The sequence below is a fragment of the Oenanthe melanoleuca genome, unplaced genomic scaffold (genome assembly GCF_029582105.1).
Source record: "Oenanthe melanoleuca isolate GR-GAL-2019-014 unplaced genomic scaffold, OMel1.0 S001, whole genome shotgun sequence".
Lineage (NCBI taxonomy): Eukaryota > Metazoa > Chordata > Aves > Passeriformes > Muscicapidae > Oenanthe > Oenanthe melanoleuca.
In genome coordinates this window covers 8,934,433-8,956,506 of record NW_026612650.1, presented here as the reverse complement: position 1 = coordinate 8,956,506, position 22,074 = coordinate 8,934,433, and positions in this window count along the sequence as shown.

Here is a 22,074-nt window from a genome sequence, read left to right as displayed (position 1 = left end):
GAACAAGGCCGGCTCCACAAGCGGGAAGTGTTAACAGGCATCACCATCGCGATGCTCCTCGGCTTAGGAGTTACCGGCGATGCCACAGGTGTCTCGTCCCTGGCAACTCAGCATCAAGGACTGACCCAACTTCAAATGACAGTCGACGAAGACTTGCAAAAGATCGAGAAATCCATTTCATCCCTGGAAACATCCCTTTCCTCACTCTCAGAAGTTGTCCTCCAAAACAGGCGAGGACTGGACCTTCTGTTCATGCAGCAGGGGGGCCTATGTGCCGCCCTGAGGGAGGAATGCTGCTTCTATGCAGACCACACGGGAGTTGTTAGAAACTCCATGGCCGAGCTGAGGGAACGACTGAACCAGAGAAAAATGGACAGAGAAGCTAAACAGGGCTGGTTCGAATCGTGGTTCAACCAGTCCCCATGGCTCACCACCCTAATTTCTACATTAATAGGCCCGGTCATTATAATCCTACTAACACTAATCTTCGGGCCTTGTATATTTAACAAATTAGTACTATTTGTCAAAAAGCATTTAGAAGCGGTTAACATTATGTTCGTCGAACGCCGACAGCTGCTTTAAAGTGTGCCCGTTACTAACAAATTTACAATTTTATATTAACCTTACTAACCCATGAAATTTTAGAATGTACATATTAGGTAATCTTTATATGATTTTTTACTAATCATGAGGGAGGGGGGAAATGTAGAGAGATAGGGATATTGCGAACGGAAGATTCTCGGGATGTACGGGCAGCCAGGGACCCCCTTCACCTCCACCTTGTGGTCTGACCTCAGCTCTGTACCTGGCCACCCCTTGCCGGATGTGAGCTAGAGGAAAAGACCCAAGGACCCCTGTCCTTAAAACCCCCTGTAACCCCTCAATAAACGCCATTTGCTGTCCACCACATTGGTGTCTTGGAGCTGATGGACCGAGTGACCCAGGGATAGGGCCACCGTGCTGGACTTGAACCAGGCTACCAGACAACAGGAAAGGAAAAGGGAGAAAGAAAACAAAAAAAAATTATCAACTTAATAATCAATTTTCAATTTCAATTTCTGATTACAAAAAGATAATCAATTTTTTTTTGTTGTTAAAGTAAAACAAACATTTTTAATCAATGTTTATAAATATTCAATTTCAATTTCTGATTACAAAAAGATAATAAATTTCTAAAATTAATTTCAATTTAAAACACAACACTACTAAAATTTTAAAACAAGCAATTTTCAAATTCAAAATCAAATAATTAATTTCATTTTAAAATGCAACACAATGAAAATCAGCAATTTTAAAACAAGCAATTTTAAACTTTCAATTCAAAATGCAATACAACTAAAATAAGCAAATATTAAAACAAAACAATGTTTTATCTCATTTTAAATCATACATTTTGCCTTGTGTCAATAACCTTAGGGATGTCAACAGTGACCCATTTGTGTACATGATGTAGAGGATTGCTGATCTGTAGAAGGAGATGAGAGGTCAAAATCATACAGTCATGCAATTTTAGTAAAGTTACAGACACAAAGATTTAAATGATTTTTAGTACTCTCTACCAAATCTTCTATGAAACACTATCACAAGCAGTTCTAAAGCATGCGCACCCATTGCCCATATGCTCCAGTAGTGTTTCAGGAATCTCATTTGGATAAATTTCAAAGTTACAGACATTCTGCTCTGTGTCTAAGCACATATCTTGACCTCTGATTGCATTACTTTCACAGATGAACCCTTGGTGTTCCCAGACAATGCAAGTTCCCAAATTAATAGTTTGTTACATATCACCAATTTGACGGGCCCGTTCTCTATGCTCCAAAGGATAAGAGAATAGCTCCGTCATGATTCAGCCCTAAAGCAATGATAGGGAATATTCACTGTACTGAAGCATTACATATGGTCAGTGCAAAGGCTGTGGCTGTGTTTATGCTGGGGTAGTAGATAAAATTTACCGAGTTCCACCAGAATTGGAACTCTTTTTCAAAATCATGGGCATTATCCCAAATTATTCTCCGAATTTCCGTAGGAAAAGTGCCTTCCTCGCCTTTTCTTATGACTGAGGCAGCAACTGACTGCATCCACAATTGAGCCTGGATACAGCAGAGAGCTAAAGAAATCTTAACCAATTTATTCATTGATACTTCTAAATCAATACTATTCAAAATTCTCTGTCTTGTTCCCGCAACACCGGTTATGTCTCTTGTTTGTTTCTTGAAAGGATTCTGTTTTGCAACCACGTTGTCCACCCCTAGAAGAGGTGAACAAGCTGGCTGAATTACTGAGACATTGTTTTGCATTGGCAATTTGACTTGTTTAAAAGAACATGTCTAATTAAACAACATTTGTGTTGGCTTGTTTTCCAAATTACCTAAGGTCCAATTTCAAAAATTTTCAGGCTCAGTATAACCAGTGGTTGGGTGGTAGGTGTTACAACATTAACATCTGGTTCCCCGCATTATTTTGTACAGTTTCTACCACACATAATTTTATGGGAAAATTGTGCAACAGTTCAATTTTGATTTTGAATCTCACAAAAATAAAACATGGTTCTAAGGTCCTGTGCCATAAATGTATACAGGTTCAATGAGGGATTCAGCAATTAATCTTCATGTCCCATGGCATTATTCTGTGAAAAGTAAACACAACAGAATCTGCCACAAAGAAGCAGGAGATTAAATCAGATCAGAGAAACATCAGACTGACTCTTACAATGGATGAGGGGAGAAATCGCCCTCTGGCATTTGGAGGAAATTTGGGCGGGGGCGGTGGGGGTCTCTAAATTCATGAGCTCAGATTTGCAGTTGGGAATTCAAAATTCTGGAGGATCCCCTCAGATTTTGGGGATATTTTGAGGTATTCTCAAATTTTGGGATGTCCCTATTATTTGGGGGAGGTTTTAAGGGGTCTCAGGCAATTTTGGGGTCGTTTTGAAACCTCTTTTAAAATTTTGTGGGTCCCTCAAGTTTAGGTGTGGGAAATTTGGGGGATTCCCCAAAATTGTGGTAGCTGCCACTTTCTGAGCCTCAACCTTTGGGGAAGATTTTGGTTTTTTTCTGGGGTTTGCCCCAGACTTTTGGGAGTTCTGGGTAAGGTGAGGGTATTTGCGATAATTTCGGGGAAGATCTGTGATATTTTGGAGGAGGATTCTGGTGAATTTTGGGGTGAAGTCAGGAGGATTTTGGGATGAATTTGCTTGGATTTGAGGTCAAGTGTTTGCTGCTGGTGTTTTGCAGACCACAGCTTCCACTTGGCGCAGTGAGGGAGCGCTGTTCAATGAGCTGGAGCAGGTGAAGCTCAACCTGATGAACCTGAACGAAGCAGTTCTTCAGGGGCTGAAAATGTCCATCAGGCGTGGTGAGTGCGGCTGGAAAAACAGGGCCTGCAGAATGGTTCCTACCCCAAACCACAATTTTGGGCTCCCCACTCTCTATTTTTGGGATCCCCTGACCCCTAAACCACAATTTTCTGGTCCCTGACCCCCCCCTTTTTCCCCCCAGAGAGCTCTCTGCTGGCAGAGAGGGATTCCTGGAATTTCTGGCTGGGATTTAATGGCATGATCTCCGAGCTGGAAGCTGTGTTCTGCAGAGGCAGCAGGAGGTGTCATCAACAGTCAGCCTGATGAAGTAATGTGGGCATGACCTAAAGGGATTTTTGGAATTCCTGAGGGGATTTGGGGAATTTTTGGGAATCTGGGGGGTCCCAGGTGTGGATTTGGGGAGTGCTGAGGGGAAATTTTGGGGGTTTGGGAATTTGGGGGGAAATTGGGGAGGATTCTGGCGGTGTCCCTGAGAAGATTTTGGGGGCCCTGATGGGAATTTTGAAATCCTGTGGGGATTTTGGCAGATTATGGGGTTGCGGATGGAAATTTTCAGATCCTAAGAGAATTCTGGGGGTCCCTGATGGAAATTTTGGAAAGCTGAGGGAATTTTGGGAGATCCACATGGGATTTTGAGGGTCTCTGGAGAGATTTTGTGGGTCCCTGAAGGGATTTTGGAGGATTTTGGACATTGTATGGGGACTTTGGGGGTCCCTGGGGGATTTTTGTCATTCCTGAAGGGATTCTGGGGGGATTTGGAGAAGACTGGGGGGGATTTGGGGAATTTTGAAGAGCTCTTGGGGGTCCCTAAACGAGATTTTTTGGGGACTGGGGGCGTGGCCTCAGCCTCTCCCCCTCGCAGGAAGTTCCTGGAAAGGAGCCCCGAGCTCAACTCCAACGTGATAACTAAGACCAAGGTACGGGAGAAGTGCTGGGTGGCTTTGGGGGGAATTTGAGGATTTTGAAATGGATTTAAGAATTTTGTAGGGGGCTGGAGAGATTTTGGGGGGATTTGAGGATATTCTGGGGGGCATTTTGGGAGAGATTGTGGTTTTGGAGGAATCCTGGAGAAGTTTCTGGGGGAATTTGGGGATGTGGGGGAAGATTTTGGTAGAATTTGGTGAATTTGAGGGGTTCTGGGGGGATTTTCAAGAAGACTTTAGGGGGGCTCTGGGGGAAATGGGAGATTTTTGAGACATTTAGGGAAATTTTGGGTGAGATTCTGGGGGGATTTGTGGAGTTTAGGGGGATTCTTGGGGGTTTGGGGGAAATCTGGGGATTTTGGGTGGTCCTGGGAGGATTTTGGAGAAATTTGGGGGGATGCTGGTAGGATTTTAGGATTTTTGGGAGGGATTTTTTGGGGGGTCCTGATGGAATTTTGGGGCTGTGGGACTCAAAGTTTGGGGCTTTTTTTTGGCGTTGAGAGGGAATTTTGGGGCCATTTTGAGGTGGACTTGTGGTTTTGGGGCTTCCAGAGCTCAGTTTTTGGGGTCCCAGTTCATTTTCGAGGTGCCAGGAATGCTGGGAGGCCATGGAGGAGATGTGGGCAGCGTTCCGTCCCATCCTGGCCGAGGTGATCCAGCTGAGGCAGTGCCTTAAGTATCTGCACTTGCAACCAGGCAAGGAGAAGACCAAACGGATGGAAGCCAGGTATCCAGTAATAGTCCCTGGGTTGTCCCAGAAACCCCAAAATGCCCAAATTCTGCCCCAAATACTCAAACTCCAGCCCTTAATCCCCACAGTTATTCCCAAAGCCCATCCTAAAAACCCCCAAATGCCCAAATGCAGCCCAGAGCGGCGCTCAGCCGCCTCCCCTCAGGCCGCGCGGGCGCCTGCGAGAGCTCAGCGACCCCAGGCCGCTCCCAGCAGCTGACAAAGCCGAGCCGCGACCGAGCCAGGAGGGGGAAAAGAGCGGGCTGAGATCATTGCAAGGAGCCCTCAGCCTCTCCCCCGCCACTCTTGGGACCGTGGTTGAAAAACGGGGCCTGGCCCGGCCTCCCAAGCCCATCCCTGCGGCCCGGCCTGCAGCGAGGGAGCCCCAGGGCCATTGGCTTACTGCAGGAAAGGCCGGCGGTGAAAGGGGGCATTTTCCACCTTTCCTTGGCTCCCGTCAGATCCAACTGGCTGCTCCCATTGCTTCTCAGCTGGTCCGTCAGCACAGCAGCCTCCAATTGCTGCCATCCATTCACAAAGCAAGTTCCGTGAGGAAAACCTGCCAGTATGCCTGCCCTCCTCCCAGTGCCCTCAGTGCCCACTGAGTTATCCCTGAACCCCAAAACCAGCTAAAGCTGGCCCACAATTATCTCTAAATACCCATAATTAATTGCAAAAATCCAGCTCAACATTACCCCCAAATTATCCCAAAAGTACCAAAATCCCAGCCAAGTAACTCCAAAATGCTCCCAAGATTCACCCTAGAAAACTTGAATATCCCCCCAGAATCTGCAAAAAACCCCAAAGTCTCCCACCAAATCTCCCCCAAAATCTGCCCAAGGCCCCCCAAGTTCCTCTAAAAACCCCTAAAATCCCCCAAATCTCCCCCAAAATTCCTCATTTTCCTGCAAAATCCACATTTTTTCCCATTCTCTCATTTTTACCCAAAATTCCCCAATTTCCCCCACTGTCCCGGGTTGGTGTTGTGTTTGCTCCTCTCCCTGCCCCCACACCTCGCATGGAGCTGCCGCTGGTGCCGCTTCTCCCCCGCCCGGGGGCTGGAGCCCCAGGCTGTGCTTATTGGCTTGCCTGGCTGCCCGGCTGCTGCTGCTTGCTGCCCCAGCTGCTTGCTGCCCCGGCTGCTGCTGCTGCTGCCCCGCTGTTTTCTGCCCCAGCTTGCTGTTCTCCCGATTGCCGCTGCCCTGCTGCTGCTGCCTCAGCTGCTGCTTTCCCCCCGCCCCCTCCCCCCGCTTCATCTCGAAGATCTGTACCGGCTCTGGACGGGACCTCAACATCAGAGACTGCCTCTGGAGCCTGCCAAAGAAGCTTTTTCGCCCTTCGCAGCAGCGACTGTCTCTCACTTTGGTGAAAACGTTTTTTGTCACCTGAGATCGTACTTTCCTGGTGCTGGGAAGTGTTCTTCTTGTGTTTGTTAATAAATAGGTTTTTTCCACTTTTCCCCCCGAGTAAAATTCTTTCCAAGCCCAGTGGGGGGGAGGAATTGTGAGGGGAGCTTATTCTCTGGGGGACTCCATTGGAGGTTTGTCCTAAACTTGGACAAATAGTTTGGTGGCCCGTATGGGAAAACCAGAGAAAGTGGAGAAAACCTTACTCCAATAATATTTTGTTTTCAATTGATTGTGTTGGTATTGGTATGTTTTTCGAATCCATAATGGCTTTTGGAGTGGAAGCCTGCCTGAATATTTGGCCTTTAGGGCTTTTTGAAGTGTTAATACCCCTGTGGTCCTTGGGCTTGTTCTCTTATCCGGAGATAGCCCCGGTGTTGTCCCTAATACGTAGCTTTTGCATTAAAGGGGTGTTAACCAAAATATTTATTGGGCTAGGCTTGTTTGTGATGATTTGCAGGAGGTTTATGCGAATGTTAGAATTTACTTCAGGGATGTATACTTCCTGGTTTTTGTTGTGCACTCGATTTATTAGAGGAGAAGCAGGCAAAGAGGACTTCTTGCCTTTATTTTCCTTCTTCTCCTCTGAATCATTTACATCTCTGTTAGAAAATGTTCAGTTCTCCCTGAATGTTAAGGAAACCATCTTTCTGGTATTTAATTTAGTAAGTTTTTTCTATACTGTCTGCAGCTTATATAAAATGAAGGCTGAGATTTCCAGAGGGGCTGGTGAGACTCTTGATTTAGGAGTAAAGCCAAGCAGAAGGAATCTTGAGTGGAATGGGAAATGGGAGAACATGGGCCAAATTCTAAAAGAATTTTCTGACCCTACAGTTTGGGACTTCCCATCTGAAGAGACTCAGGATCCAGTCGAGGTTGCAAAATACCTGAGAGAGAAGTGTCAGGATGACCCTAAGGAAAAAAAATCACTGCAGTGAGCTGGGCTCTGGCGTATGCTTATTGTACCCTGTTAGATAGTGTAGAACAACAAACAAAGGAAAGGGAACAGGGAGATAACGTAGCTACTATGCCACCTAGTCAGGCTGTAGTTAACACCCGAGGCTCGAGGACAGGGGCGAAATTAGACAGTAAGCTTCAACCAATGGCTGTGGCTACTAGTACAAGGACTGGAAAGTGCACAAAGAAGACCGATCGGCCAGTGAAAGATGATGATGAAGATGCAGGAGAAAGACCTTCAACGCCTCCTGATATAAAATCAAGAGTTAAAACAACTAGTGTGAGATCAGAAACTACTAATGAGTCCCTTTCCCTAAAAGATCTTCGTGGTTTAAGAAAGGATTATACAAGACGGCCTGATGAATCCATAATTAGTTGGCTGGTCCAGCTTTGGGATGCGGCAGGTGAGGCTACCATCCTAGATGGCACTGAAGTGAGACATTTGGGATCCCTGTCTCATGATCTGGTCATTGATCAAGGAATGATGAGAGGGGCTAACCCTCAAAGCCTCTGGGCACGTGTTCTGGATAGCTTGGCACAAAGATATCTGTGTGCTGATGAACTGTGTATGCAGCAGACCCAGTGGAAAACCATAGAGCAAGGGATCCAATGTCTGAGGGAGATGGCGGTGGCAGAGATTATTTTTTCGGGTGATATAACAACTAGGAATCCAGACCTGGTACCATGCACCCCTGTAATGTGGAGAAAGCTTGTGCAACTTGGGCCATCTGAATATGCCTCTGCTTTGTCAATAATGAAGCAGGAAGAGATATAAGAAACCGTGCTCGACATGGCGAAGAAACTCCAGGCATACGCAGATGCTGTGCATGGCCCAACCCATGCCAGAATCGCCGCCGTGGAAACACGCTTACAAAATTTAGAGGACAAGATAGAGGACAATCATAAGAGGCTCAGGGAGGAGATTAAGGAGGACCTCCTCCAAATTTCAGCTGTGCAAATTAGATGTCCTGGCAGCCAACGATGACGTTCCCCGATGGGGAGAGGAGGTACACTCCCCGGGCCAAGCTATGGTTTTTCTTGCAGGATTCTGGAGAGAACATGAGGAGGTGGGATGGAAAGCCTACAGCTGCTCTGGCACAACGGGTGAGGGATTTGAAGGAAGGCAAGATTGAAAGAAGAAGTTCCACTTCAAGGAGAGCCGCTCCTGTTGCCCATACCCAAAGTGCCAAATATGATAGTGATAATGACAGTCTGACCCTCTCGAAGGAACTTCTAAGACGTATGCCCCAGGAAAGAAGGATAAACAGACTTAGAGGGGCCCTGCCCCTAGCCAGGGTGAGGCGAGGGAGAACCGCGTCTTTTGGACTGTGTGGATTCAGTGGCCTGGCATATCGAAACCACAAAAGTATAGAGCTTTAGTTGACAAAGGTGCCCCATGTACAATAATTCCGTCAAAATTTGTGGGGGCAGAATCTGTTTCTATTGCTGGTGTGACAGGTGGCTCACAGGACATCACCCTGGTGAAAGCTGAAGTGAGTTTAACTGGAAGGGAATGGAAGAAACACCTTATTGTGACTGGTCCAGAGGCCCCATGTATTTTGGGCATAGATTACCTTTGAAGCGGCTATTTTAAGGACCCAAAAGGCCTTAAGTGGCCATTCGGGATAGCAGCTGTGATCGCAGAGCACATCCGGCAATTGAACACCTTGCCTGGACTGTCTGAGAATCCCATTACAGTAGGACTTCTGAAAGGAGAAGAGCAATGGGTACCAATTGCCACTTCAGTAGGACATCACCGGCAATATAGGACAACTCGAAATGCTGTGATCCCAATCCACAAGATGATCCGTGAACTGGAGAGCCAAGGGCTGGTCAGCAAAACCCGCTCACCCTTCAACAGCCCCATCTAGCCTGTGCGAAAATCTAATGGAGAATGGAGACTAACTGTGGACTATCGTGCATTGAATGAAGTGACTCCACCGCTGAGCGCTGCCATGCCGGATATGCTGGAGCTGCAGTACGAGCTGGAGTCCAAGGCAGCAAGGTGGTATGCCACCATTGACATTGCCAATGCCTTTTTTCCATTCCTCTGGCCGCAGAGTGCAGACCTCAGTTTGCTTTCACCTGGAGGGGTGTGCAGTACACCTGGAACCGACTGACCCAGGGGTGGAAACACAGTCCCACCATCTGTCATGGACTGATCCAGGCTACACTGGAAAAGGGTGAGGCTCCAGAACATCTACAATAAATTGATGACATCATCGTATGGGGGAACACAGCAGCAGAAGTGTTTCAGAAAGGAGGGAAAATTATCCAAATCCTCCTGGAAGCCGGCTTCGCCATCAAGAAGAGTAAGGTTAAGGGACCTGCTCGTGAGATCCAGTTTCTGGGAGTGAAGAGGCAAGATGGATGGCGTCAGATTCCTACTGATGTTATTAACAAAATTACAGCTATGTACCCACCTACTAACAAGAAGGAGAGACAAGCTTTCCTAGGTGCCATAGGCTTTTGGAGAATGCACATCTCTGAGTACAGCCAGATTGTGAGCCCTCTCTACCAGGTCACTCGCAAGAAGAACGATTTCCACTGGGGCCCTGAACAACAACAAGCTTTTGCCCAGATTAAACAGGAGATTTCCCATGCGGTAGCTCTTGGCCCAGTTAGGATGGGACCAGATGTGAAGAACATACTGTACTCTGCAGCTGAGGACCATGGTCTGTCCTGGAGCCTTTGGCAGAAGGTGCCTGGTGAGACCCGAGTCTGACCCCTGGGATTTGGGAGCAGAAGTTACAGAGGGTCTGAAGGCAATTACACCCCAACGGAGAAGGAAATTTTGGCCGCCTACGAGGGAGTCCAAGCAGCTTCAGAAGTGATTGGTACGGAAGCACAGCTCCTCCTGGCACCCCGACTACCAGTGCTGGCGTAGATGTTCAGCGGAAAGGTTCCCTCAACCCACCATGCCACTAGTGCCACATGGGGCAAGTGGATAGCCCTCATCACTCAGTGCGCCCGGATTAGAAAATTGAATCGCCCTGGGATTCTGGAAATAATTACAAGCTGGCCTGAATGTGAAAGTTTCGGTGTCGCGGATGAAGAACAAGAACCAGTGACACGGGCTGAAGAAGCTCCACCATACAACCAGCTACCGGCAGAGGAAACACTCTATGCTCTATTCACTGATGGTTCCTGTTGCGTCGTGGGGATGAACCATAGATGGAAAGCAGCTGTACGGAGCCCCACATGACTGGTTGCAGAGGCCACTGAAAGAGGGGGTGGATCTAGTCAATTCGCCAAACTCAAAGCCGTCCAACTGGCCCTTAACATCGCAGAGAGAGAGAAATGGCCGAAACTCTATTTATACACTGATTCCTGGGTGGTAGCCAATGCTCTGTGGGGATGTGTAAGAGTCCATCTTTGAGCCTCTCGTTTGTTCTGCCCAACGACCCTCGCCTGAGGCCTAAAGAACTGCAGTTTAAAGGCGCTGGCCAGGGAAGAGAAGAATGCCAAGTGACTGTTCTCAGGCGGTGCCCATCCCAACCAGGGCCGGTCTGCTCCCACAGGTGTAAGAACAATGGACTGCTCACGGTGTGCTGCTTCTACGCAGGCTGCTGCAGGACTGACCGTCCTGTTTCCACCTGCTTCTTTGAGCAACGATTTCCACATACAATAGTCCATAAATCTTCCTCCCTTTTGGCCAGTCGCCCGACGCCTTGGAAAAGACTATTAAACATACCTTCAAACTGAACACTCTCGAGATCTCCCCGGACGGCAACAGACATCTATTGGCTGGTTCCACGAGGATCATCTGCCCGTCTGGTAGCTATAATCCCAACCCCTTTTCTCTCTCTCTGTCTCTGTCTCTCTCTCTCTCTGTCCCTCTATCGCATTCTGTTGGCACTAAATAAAAGTGCATCTTTTGCAAAAGTAACTGGTTTTGTCCCCTGTTGTGTCTTTTGCGCTTTGAGATCCCTAAAAGAACCTATCAGGACTCCGCATGTGGTGTGGACCCTGACATTTAATTGGCGTCACGGACAGGATTCCCTGATACTGGAGGAGTTGGGGGTTTTCTGTGCACTTTGTACCAGAGGAAGACCTGTGCCATTTCAGCCGCACCCAGCCTGTCAGTACTGTAAGGACTGAACAGTGTTGGAAAGCAAGGGAGGTGGTATTGGGTTCTTCCTGCAATCTGCACACAGACCTAGGTGGAGAATCAACTCCATTTCAGTTATCAGAGAATTTTTTGTAAAGGATCTCAACTGTGCAAAAGATGGGACTTGTGTTTTTGATGTGTATGTGCTGTTAAACTGCTTGTTGTAGTTGAGGAGAGAACCTCTCAGGCAGTTTTTGATCCCCTAACCCAGGCAGGGAAGAAAGGGGATTGTCCTCAGCTAAAGGCTGGGTGTTTGTGGTTTTGGACCCCTAACCCAAGCAGGGAAGAAAGGGGATTGTCCTCAGCTAAAGGCTGGGTGTTTTTTACTTTTTTTTGTTTTGGACCCCTAACCCAGGCAAGGAAGAAAGGGGATTGTTCTCAGCTAAAGGCTGGGTGTTTTCTTGTTTTGGACCCCTAACCCAGGCAAGGAAGAAAGGGGATTGTTCTCAGCTAAAGGCTGGGTGTTTTCTTGGTTTGGACCCCTAACCCAGGCAGGGAAGAAAGGGGTTGTCCTCAGCTAAAGGCTGGGTGTTTGTTGTTTTGTTGTTGACTACTTGGGATTGCGAAGAGACAAGCTGTTTTGTAACTAAGGTAGTTCCTCCCAAGTAGTGTGGTCTCTTCACCCGCTCCAGGGACGAGAAGGGAAACACAGTTTTAGCTGTGCTTTTTGTGTAACTTTACGTGTGCCTCCCTGAGAGTGGTTTTAGTCCCTTCGTAAAAAATGTCTGAAGAAAATAAAAATGCTTTTTATGCTTTGCTAGCTAAGTACAAAGCTAGACCCTCCCAAGGGGGAGAAGATTGGGCATACAGTAACTGGTTTAATTTAGAAAATGTGATTGATAGGATACATTCTTTGCAACATGAAACAAAATTCAAACTGGGCAAAAATAAGACCATTCTCTGCTCAGTTTTGGGGGCCTGTCTTACGGCAGCTATAGAAACTCGCTTTACGCGAAGAAGTGAAGAAAGAGCAATTATTAACTCCCTACAAAATTTAGTGGAAATTTTGCAAAAACAATTAGATGAAGAAAGGAATGACAATCATGCTTTGAGAGATGAGATTCATTCTTTAAGAGATGAGAATCATTCTTTAAGAGCTGCCCTAAGACAAGAACACACCAACACTTTAAAACACACTGATTTACCAAAAGAAACAGAGGAAAAGGAAATTAATCTATTATATCCTCAAAAAGAACTGACTCTGATGAAAAATAGTAGGGAATATTGCTGCCCTAGCTTGAGACCTTTGGTTAAAACAGAATACAGTTTTATCAATGATGAGAATTTTGACCCACAAATAACCACTACAAAAATCCTGTACACTGCTACTAAATTATCAGAAGAAGCAGCTAGTGGGTACTGGGGACATGGGACTTTCTTAACAACAGAAGTCAAACGTAACTTATGGTCCCTAACTCAGCATGCTGTTTTTTGGGCAGCAGGGCTTAACCCTTTGGAAAGGGGAGACCTTGTAACTTTAGTTGGTACTCCAGACCAACTCCTAAAAAACATTCAAAAAGCTGCCTGCTTGCAAATTATACATAAAATAAAACTCACTGCTGGCTATAAATCACCTATGCAATTACCTGTAAATGTAAAACAATACCCTCCTTCTTCTGGTGCCAAAGAAGGGCTCAAACCGGTTATACAGAACTTGCAAAACTCCCCTGTATGGCCAAACCAAAAACCCAAACCTGACAATGGGGCTGTTTATCAATATACTGATGATACCCTTGTGGGAGGAGATAAAATAGAAGTAGTGGGAGATACCCAAGAAAAAATAATCTCCCATTTGGAAAGCTCTAACTTGCAAATTGCCTCAGGGAAAATTCAAAAACCTTCTCAGGAAGTGAAGTTTTTGAAGACAGCCACTACTGGGACTGCCTCCCTTGACGGGGTGGCCCAGAAATTCTCAGTAACAAAAGGAACTGTAAAAAATGTGGCAATAACAGAAACTGGGAGCTTGAGTAGCAGCTATGACAAACCTGCCTCAGTAATTAAAGTAGCCTCTGCTCTCTCCCCCAAACAATCTTTGTTCACTAACTTTGTGTTCACTAATGTTTCTGCTGAACAAATTATTGCTGGGGGACGGGGTGGCTCTTGGGTTGGGATGCTGATGGTTATTTGGAATGTTTTCCAGCTTGAAGCACAGAGTGCCTCCTTTGTCTGCAACTACACTAATTCTTATCCTGTGTTTAAAGGAGGTACAGAGTGGCTCCCTTTTTGGCAGCAAATTATTGGGAAGTTAACAGAATTCCAATCTGCATTACATGCTGAATAGTTCCATCATTTTAACCTCCTGCCTCTTTGTGGCAGATTCTGTTGTGTTTACTTTTCACAGAATAATACCACAGAACATGAAGATTAATTGCTGAATCCCTCATCAAACGTGTATACAGTTACAGCACAGGACCTTACAGCTGTGTTATATTTTGTGAAGATTCAAAATCAGAATTGAACTGTTGTACAATTTTCCTATGAAATTATGTGTGGTAAAAACAATATAAAATACTGAGGGGAACTTGATGTTAATGTTATAACACCTACTACCCAACCACCGGTTATACTGAGCCTGAAAATCTTTAAAATTGGATCTTAGGTAATATGGTAAACTAGCCAAAAACAAATATTGTTTAAATCAGCATGGTCTTTTAAACAAGTCAAATTGCCAATGCAAGACCAGGAGGATCCTTTCAAGAAACAAACAAGAGACATAACCGGTGTTGTGGGAACAAGATTGGGAATTTTGAATAGTATTGATTTAGAAGTATTAATGAATAAATTGGCTAACATTTCTTTAGCTCTCTGCTGTATCCAGGTTCAATTGTGGATGCAGTCAGTTGCTGCCTTAATTATATGAGAAGTGGAGGAAAAGGAATTCCAATCCTGGTGAAACTACTACCCCAGCATAAGCACAGCCACAGCCTTTGCACTGACCATATGTAATGTTTCCGTACATTCAATATTCCCTCTCATTGCATTAAGGCTGAATCATGACGGAGCTATTCTCTATCCTTTTGAGCATAGAGAATGGGCCTGTCAAATCGGTGAAAAGTAACAAACTATTAATTTGGAAACTTACATTGTCTGAAAACAACAAGTGTTTATCTGTAAAAGTAATGCAATCAGAGCTCAAGATATTTGCTTAGACATAGGTCAAAATGTCTGTAACTTTGAAAGTTATCCAAAGGAGATTCCTGAAATGCTATTGGGGTGTATGAGCAATGGGTGTGCATGCTTAAGAACTGCTTGTGATTTAGTGTTTGTAGAAAATGTAGCAATGGATTTAAAAAAAAAATCATTCAAATTTTTGTGTTTGTATGATTGGTATTTTTAGTTTTAAATAATGTTAAGTTTTTTGTTTGAAAATGGTTTTACAAAAACAATTGTTTTAATCAATTTTGTTAAACATATTATAATCAATATTGATTTCCTTTAATATTATTTGGAAGTTATTTTATTAATTGATTTGCTTTAATAATTGTTTGAAAATTATTTTATTGATTTATATTAATTTTGATTGTTCAGAAGTTTTCAACTAATATGATTGTGATTTGTTTAAAAAATTGTCTTTCAATTTGTTATGAAAAATTGTTTTTCAATCAATTTCTTGTGATTATTTTAATTTATTAATCTTGTGTCTAAATCTTTCCTTTTCCTTACCTCTTTCCCTCTTATCCCTAATTTTTCTGTCCCTGTTTTCCGGGATATGCTACCAATGACGGGTCCTGACATCGTCACAACATCACACTGCTGGAGATCCTCAGCAACACTCGTTGGTCACGGGGTGGTGTAAGAGTCCATCTTTGAGCCTCTCGTTTGTTCTGCCCAACGACCCTCGCCTGAGGCCTAAAGAACTGCAGTTTAAAGGCGCTGGCCAGGGAAGAGAAGAATGCCAAGTGACTGTTCTCAGGCGGTGCCCATCCCAACCAGGGCCGGTCTGCTCCCACAGGTGTAAGAACAATGGACTGCTCACGGTGTGCTGCTTCTACGCAGGCTGCTGCAGGACTGACCGTCCTGTTTCCACCTGCTTCTTTGAGCAACGATTTCCACACACAATAGTCCATAAATCTTCCTCCCTTTTGGCCAGTCGCCCGACGCCTTGGAAAAGACTATAAAACATACCTTCAAACTGAACACTCTCGAGATCTCCCCGGACGGCAACAGACATCTATTGGCTGGTTCCACGAGGATCGTCTGCCCGTCTGGTAGCTATAATCCCAACCCCTTTTCTCTCTCTCTGTCTCTGTCTCTCTCTCTCTCTGTCCCTCTATCGCATTCTGTTGGCACTAAATAAAAGTGCATCTTTTGCAAAAGTAACTGGTTTTGTCCCCTGTTGTGTCTTTTGCGCTTTGAGATCCCTAAAAGAACCTATCAGGACTCCGCATGTGGTGTGGACCCTGACAGGATGGTTGAAGAGATGGAAAGAGGCAAACTGGCAGCACAGAGGAAAACAAATTTGGGCTGCTGAAGAGTGGAAAGACATCGCTACTCGATTAGAGAGACTACCTGTGAAAGTTCGCCATGCAGATGCCCATGTCCCCAAAAGTAGAGCCAATGAGGAGCAGCAAAATAATAAGCAAGAAGATCAAGCTGCAAGGATAGGGGTGTCGAAGATAGACTTAGATTGGGAACACAAGGCAGAGTTGTTCCTAGCTCGATGGGCCCATGATGCCTCAGGCCATCAGGGCAGAGATGCCACCTATAAGTGGGCACGAGACTGAGGGGTGGATTTAACCATGGACAGCACCTCTCAGGTTATCCATGACTGTGAGACGTGCTCTACCATCAAGCAGGCCAAGCGGGTGAAGCCTCTCTGGTATGGGGGGCAGTGGTCTAAGTATAACTATAGGGATGCTTGGCAGATTGATTATATCACACTGCCTCAGACCCGCCAGGGCAAGCGCTACGTGCTGACCATGGTGGAAGCCACAACTGGATGGTTAGAGACGTATCCAGTGTCTCATGCTACAGCCCGCAAAACCATCCTGGGCCTGGAAAAGCAGGTCCTTTGGAGGCATGGCACCCCTGAGAGGATCAAGTCAGACAATGGGACTCATTTTAAGAACAATCTCATTAACACCTGGGCTAGAGAACACGGCATTGAGTGGGTGTACCACATCCCTTACCATGCACCAGCTGCAGGTAAAGTGGAAAGGTACAATGGATTACTGAAAACTACTCTGAAGGCATTGGGTGGAGGGTCCTTTAAAAACTGGGAACAACATCTAGCAAAGGCTACTTGGTTAGTTAACACCAGAGGTTCCATCAACCAAGCAGGGCCTGCCCAATCTGACTCCCTTAATATAGTGGATGGAGATAAAGTCCCAGTGGCCCATGTTAGAGGTTTGTTACGAAAGGCAGTATGGGTTAATCCTGCCTCGAGTACAGGCAAACCCATTTGTGGGATTGTCTTTGCTCAAGGACCAGGATGCACGTGGTGGATAATGCAGGAAGATGGAACAACACGATGTGTACCACAGGGAGAACTGGTTGTAGGATGAGACAGAAAGAAATATGTAAGTGTTGAAGGACTAAGTGAAATGAGAGGAAATGTATAAGTGTTGAAGGTTTGAGCAAGTCGGAAGAAAGCTTTTACGTTGTAGTTAGTGGGTGTATATCCCTATCGTGTGTAATGTTCACGATGTGGGATAAGGGGTGGAATGTCCTGGGTTGGTGTTGTGTCTGCTTCTCTCCCACCCCCACACCTCTCTGTCTGCATGGAGCTGCCGTCGGTGCCCTTTCCCCCACCCCCGGGGGGGTGGGACCCCAGGGCTGTGCTGCTTGGCTTGCCCGGCTGCTGCTGCTTCCTTTCTGCCCGCTTGCTAGCTACCCCGGCTGCTACCCCGCTGCTTCTGCCCTGCTGCTGCTGCTGCGGCTGCTGCTTTCCACCCCCTCCACCCTTCTCTCCTTCAGCTTGAAGATCTGTACCGGCTCTGGATGGGTCCTGGACATCAGAGACTGCCTCCAGAGCCTGCCAAAGAAGCTTCTCGCCCTTCCCAGCAGCGACCGTCTCTTACTTTGGTGAAAACGTTTTTTGTCATCTGGGATTGTACTTTCCTGTTGCTGGGAAGTGTTTTTCTTTTGTTTGTTAATAAATAGGTTTTTTTCCACTTTTCCCCCCTGAGTAAAATTCTTTCCGAGCCCACTGGGGAGGAGGAATTGTGATGGGGGCTTCTTCTCTGGGGGGGCTCCATTGGAGGTTTCCCCCCAGGTTTGTCCTAAACTTGGACAGAGCCCTAGCCCAAGGACTCCCTGACAAAGCCCAACCGATACAATGGGTGGTCTTTTCCCTGGGAGTCGAGTGCCTCAGCAGCCTCATCATGAAAGGCAGGAAACTTGCCCTAAGACATCTGGGCATCGAACCTGCCAAGATATACTTGCCCTTCCGCAAACAGCTCTCCGCGCAGTCAACAACAATATCTGAATACCTGCCATGGTCCTTGCAGGCTTCAGAAGAGAGATTCGCTACGCGGCAAAACCCCCTTGGACTCAGCTGCTCACGGTCATCGACATCGACCTCCCACCAAAGATAATCGACCGACCGCAGGCAGAACCAACCATCTTCAAGGACGCATCGTCGCTGACCTCCACCGCAGCGGCAGTATGGCAGTCAGGAGCACAATGGCAATGCGTCAAGACAACCGACCCCACGCTTTCAGTCCAACAACTTGAAGCAGCTGCCGTAGTGCTAGCGTACGAACTGTTCCCAGAAGAACACCTTAATATTGTGACTGACTCCATATTTGTGGCCAAGCTCTGCCTAGCCATGTCCGGACCAGGTGTGTCAGCGTCCACGGTGGCAATGACACTAGAAGAAGCACTCTATTCACAGAATGGCACCATATCAGTCATCAACGTCAACAGCCATGACCCGATCAAAGGATTCTACCAGATTTCCAATGACAAGGCTGACGCTGATGCAAAAGGCGTATGGATGCTGAAAGAAGCCTGTCAGTTGCATAAATCTCTTTACATTGGAGCAAAAGCACTCGCGAAGAAGTGCAGAATTTCGACCGCGGACACAAAGCACGTCGTCGCTACATGCCCTCACTGCCAGAAATCACCACTGTGGTCAAGCGGTGTCAACCCTAGGGGCCTCAAAGCCTCAGAAATATAGCAGACAGACTTTACACAATGCCAGCTGTTAAGACCCCGAGCGTGGCTCGCAGTTACCGTGGATACATACAGCGGTATGATTGTGGTCATAGAACATCCCAACAGCAATTCCAAAGCGACCATCCAACATTGGCTGACAGCCATGGCATGGCTTGGAGTTCCAAAATAAATCAAGACAGACAACGCCACAAACTTCATCTCAAAGACAGTCCAAGCATTCGTCTCGAAATGGAACATCGCATTGGTACATGGCATCCCGTACAACAGCACCGGACAAGCCATCGCTGAAAGAGCAAATCAGACTCTGAAAACTAAACTGGAAGTACTAGCAAAGACAGAAGGTTTCACCAATACCATTCCCCCGAGTGACCAGACGAGCATACTAGCAACCTCGCTGCAAGCGTTAAATCAATTCCCTAGGAAGGATAAAACAAACAGTCCCACCCAGAGACACTGGACCACTCGAGCACTAGAGAAAGGCCCACGGGTTGTGATCAAAAATGAACTAGGGGAGTGGGAACAAGGTTGGAGACTAGTACTCACGGGGCGGGGGTATGCGGCCGTTAAAAAAGATGGGGACATTAAATGGTGTCCACTCAAATCTATCAAACCAGACTTTCAGAGTGGAGCTAATGAGAATTGTGAGACTTTGTCGCAGGACTGGATCATCGGACACCCTCGCAACCTGTGCGCCCCACTACCAGGAAAGAGAGAGAGAACACCGAGCAACCCGGCATCACCTGAGAAGCTCACACCATCAAAATCAAAGCAGCAACGGTATCTTTGTGTTATCTTATTTCTAGGGTTAGTAGGCGGAGGACAGGCAGACACAAAGCATTACCCTCACCAGTCGTTCAGGTGGGCTCTACGCCATCTCTCAGGTGAGAGGGTCATCAAAGAAATTGTTGTAGCCGACACCCCATCTTTCAAGTTCAGGCTAAAAGACATTTTTCCCTCGCATACAGGGTTCCCCAAATTCAAGGAGACAACATTATTTCAGACCTAATTGTTCCCTGCTTCCAACCCAGGAAAAAGTTACTGTAATTACCCAGGGTATGGATATTGTGGATATTGGGGGTGTGAAACTATTGTGACAAGCAATAGATGGAAACCACAACAGCCTGATAAGTTCCTGCAAATTAAGTATACTCCCCATGGCTGTCTCGAAACAAAATTTGGATGGGTACGTGATCTTGCCCAAGGCAGGAAACAGCACACCTGCACAGGCTATATAATGACAATCCTGCAGCCGACCCATGATGGCTGGGCCATGGGCAAAGCATGGACAGCCTTTGTTCATCTTTCTCGCCGCATCTGGACGAACATACGCAATCCGGTTCTTGGAATGAGTAGACCCAGGAAGGAGATCGCAGCTAACCATAGCTCTAGCCACAAAACACAGATGCTAAAATCTACCTCCTCCCCATCCGATCTCTTAGCCAAACCAACCCTCTCCAATCCATTTTTAAGCGTGTTAAATGCTACCTTTTTATCGTTAAACCAATCAAACCCAAACCTCACAGAATCATGCTGGTTATGCTATGATGCACGACCCCCTTTTTACGAAGGTGTTACCCTCGATCTCCCATTCATCTTTTCAAAGTCAGACAGTCCACGCCAATGCAAATGGGACACCCCCCGGAGAGGCATTACCCTAAGCCAGGTTAAGGGCCAAGGCTAATGCTTTGGCAATGCAACCTTGGCAAAGTAGATGGGCAATGTCTGCCGGGAATTCGTCAAACTTAAAGGGGGGAAGTTCCAGTGGGTGATCCCAGCTGCATTGGGAATGTGAGTCTGTCAACGATCCGGGGTAAGCCCATGCGTAGTCCTTGACAAATTTGATCATTCTACTGACTTCTGTGTCCAATTTTAATTGTCCCCAGAGTCAAGTATCGCAAGGAAAAAGAAGTGTACTGCTTGTTCGAGGAACCCGACCGGCTCCACAAGCGAGAAGTGATAACGGGCATCACCATCGCAATGCTCCTCAGTTTAGGAGCTAACGGCGCTGCCACAGGCGTCTTGGCCATTGCAAAAAAACATCAAGGACTGGCCCAACTGCAGATGACTGTCGACGAGGACTTGCAGACAAGTGAGAAATCCATTTCTTCCCTAGAAAACCCTTTCTTCACTCTCAGAGGTCGTCTTCCAAAACAGGCAAGGACTGGACCTTTTGTTCATGCAGCAAGGAGGCCTGTGAGCCACCTTAAAAGAGGAATGCTGCTTTTATGTGGACCACCACGGAGTCGTTAGAGTCTCCATGGCCGAACTGAGAAACCAACTAAACCTAACAAAAATGGACAGAGAAGCTCAACACGGCTGGTTCGAGTCATGGTTCAACCAGTCCCCATGGCTCACCACCCTAATTTCTACCCTAATAGGCCCACTCACTATAATCTTACTAACACTAATCTTCGGGCCTTGCATATTAAACAAATTGGTGCTATTCGTTAAAAAGCGTTTAGAAACGGTTAACATTATGTTCGTCGAACGCCGACAATTACTTCAAAGCGTGCCTGTTAATAACAAATTTACAATTTTATACTATCTTTACTAACCCATAAAATTTCATAATGTCTACATTTTATAGTTTTATACGATTTTTACTAATCATGAGGGAGGGGGGAAATGTGGAGAGTTAGGGATATGTGTGCAGAAGATATCAGGTTGTACGGTCAGTCAGGACCCCTTCCCCCCTTGCAGTCAGACCTTTGCTCTGTACCAGGCCGCACCAGCCGGACGTGAGCAGAAGGAAATGACACTGACTGCCCAAGCTATAAAAACCCTTGTGACCCTTCAATAAATGCCATTTGCCGTCCACCACGTTGGTATCCAGAAGCATATGGACTGAGTGGCCTGGGGTAAGGCCGCTGTGCCGGGCTTGAACCGGGTCGCCACGCAATAGTGACCCCACAAATTTAGGACCTCACTCCAAAATAATCAGGGACTCCCCCCAGAGCTCCCCCAAAAATTAGGGGACCCCTTGAAAAAGTTAGGATGCCCAGAAAAGGGACCCCCAAAAAAGGGGAGACCACCAAAAGCTGTAGGGGAAAGGGAGAGTTAAGAGTCCCCCCTGCCCTGATTTTGGGGGTCCCCAAAGTTCCCAAATTTTTGAGGTCTCACCCTCCTGGATTACAGGACCCCCTTACACTGAAATAAAGGAGAGGTGTGCACACATCTGCTTGGGGGGGGCAGTGTCTGTTGGTATTTGTGGGAAATTCTCCAAAATTTTCTGGAAAATCCATTAAAATTCCCAAAATTCCCAACAAAATTCCCCCTAAAAAATAAAAAAAAAAAAAAATTCCAAAAAAATTACCCAAAAAATTCCACCAAATTCCTACCCTGGGATCCCCAAACAGTCCCTAAAATTTCACAAAAAATTCCCAGCAAAATCCCCCCAAAAAATTCACCCAAAATCCCTAACTATTCCAAAAATAAGGTCCCTAAAATTTCTGCAAAAATTTCCCCAAATTCCAATGGAGATCTCCAAATATTCCCTAATACTACCCCAAAAT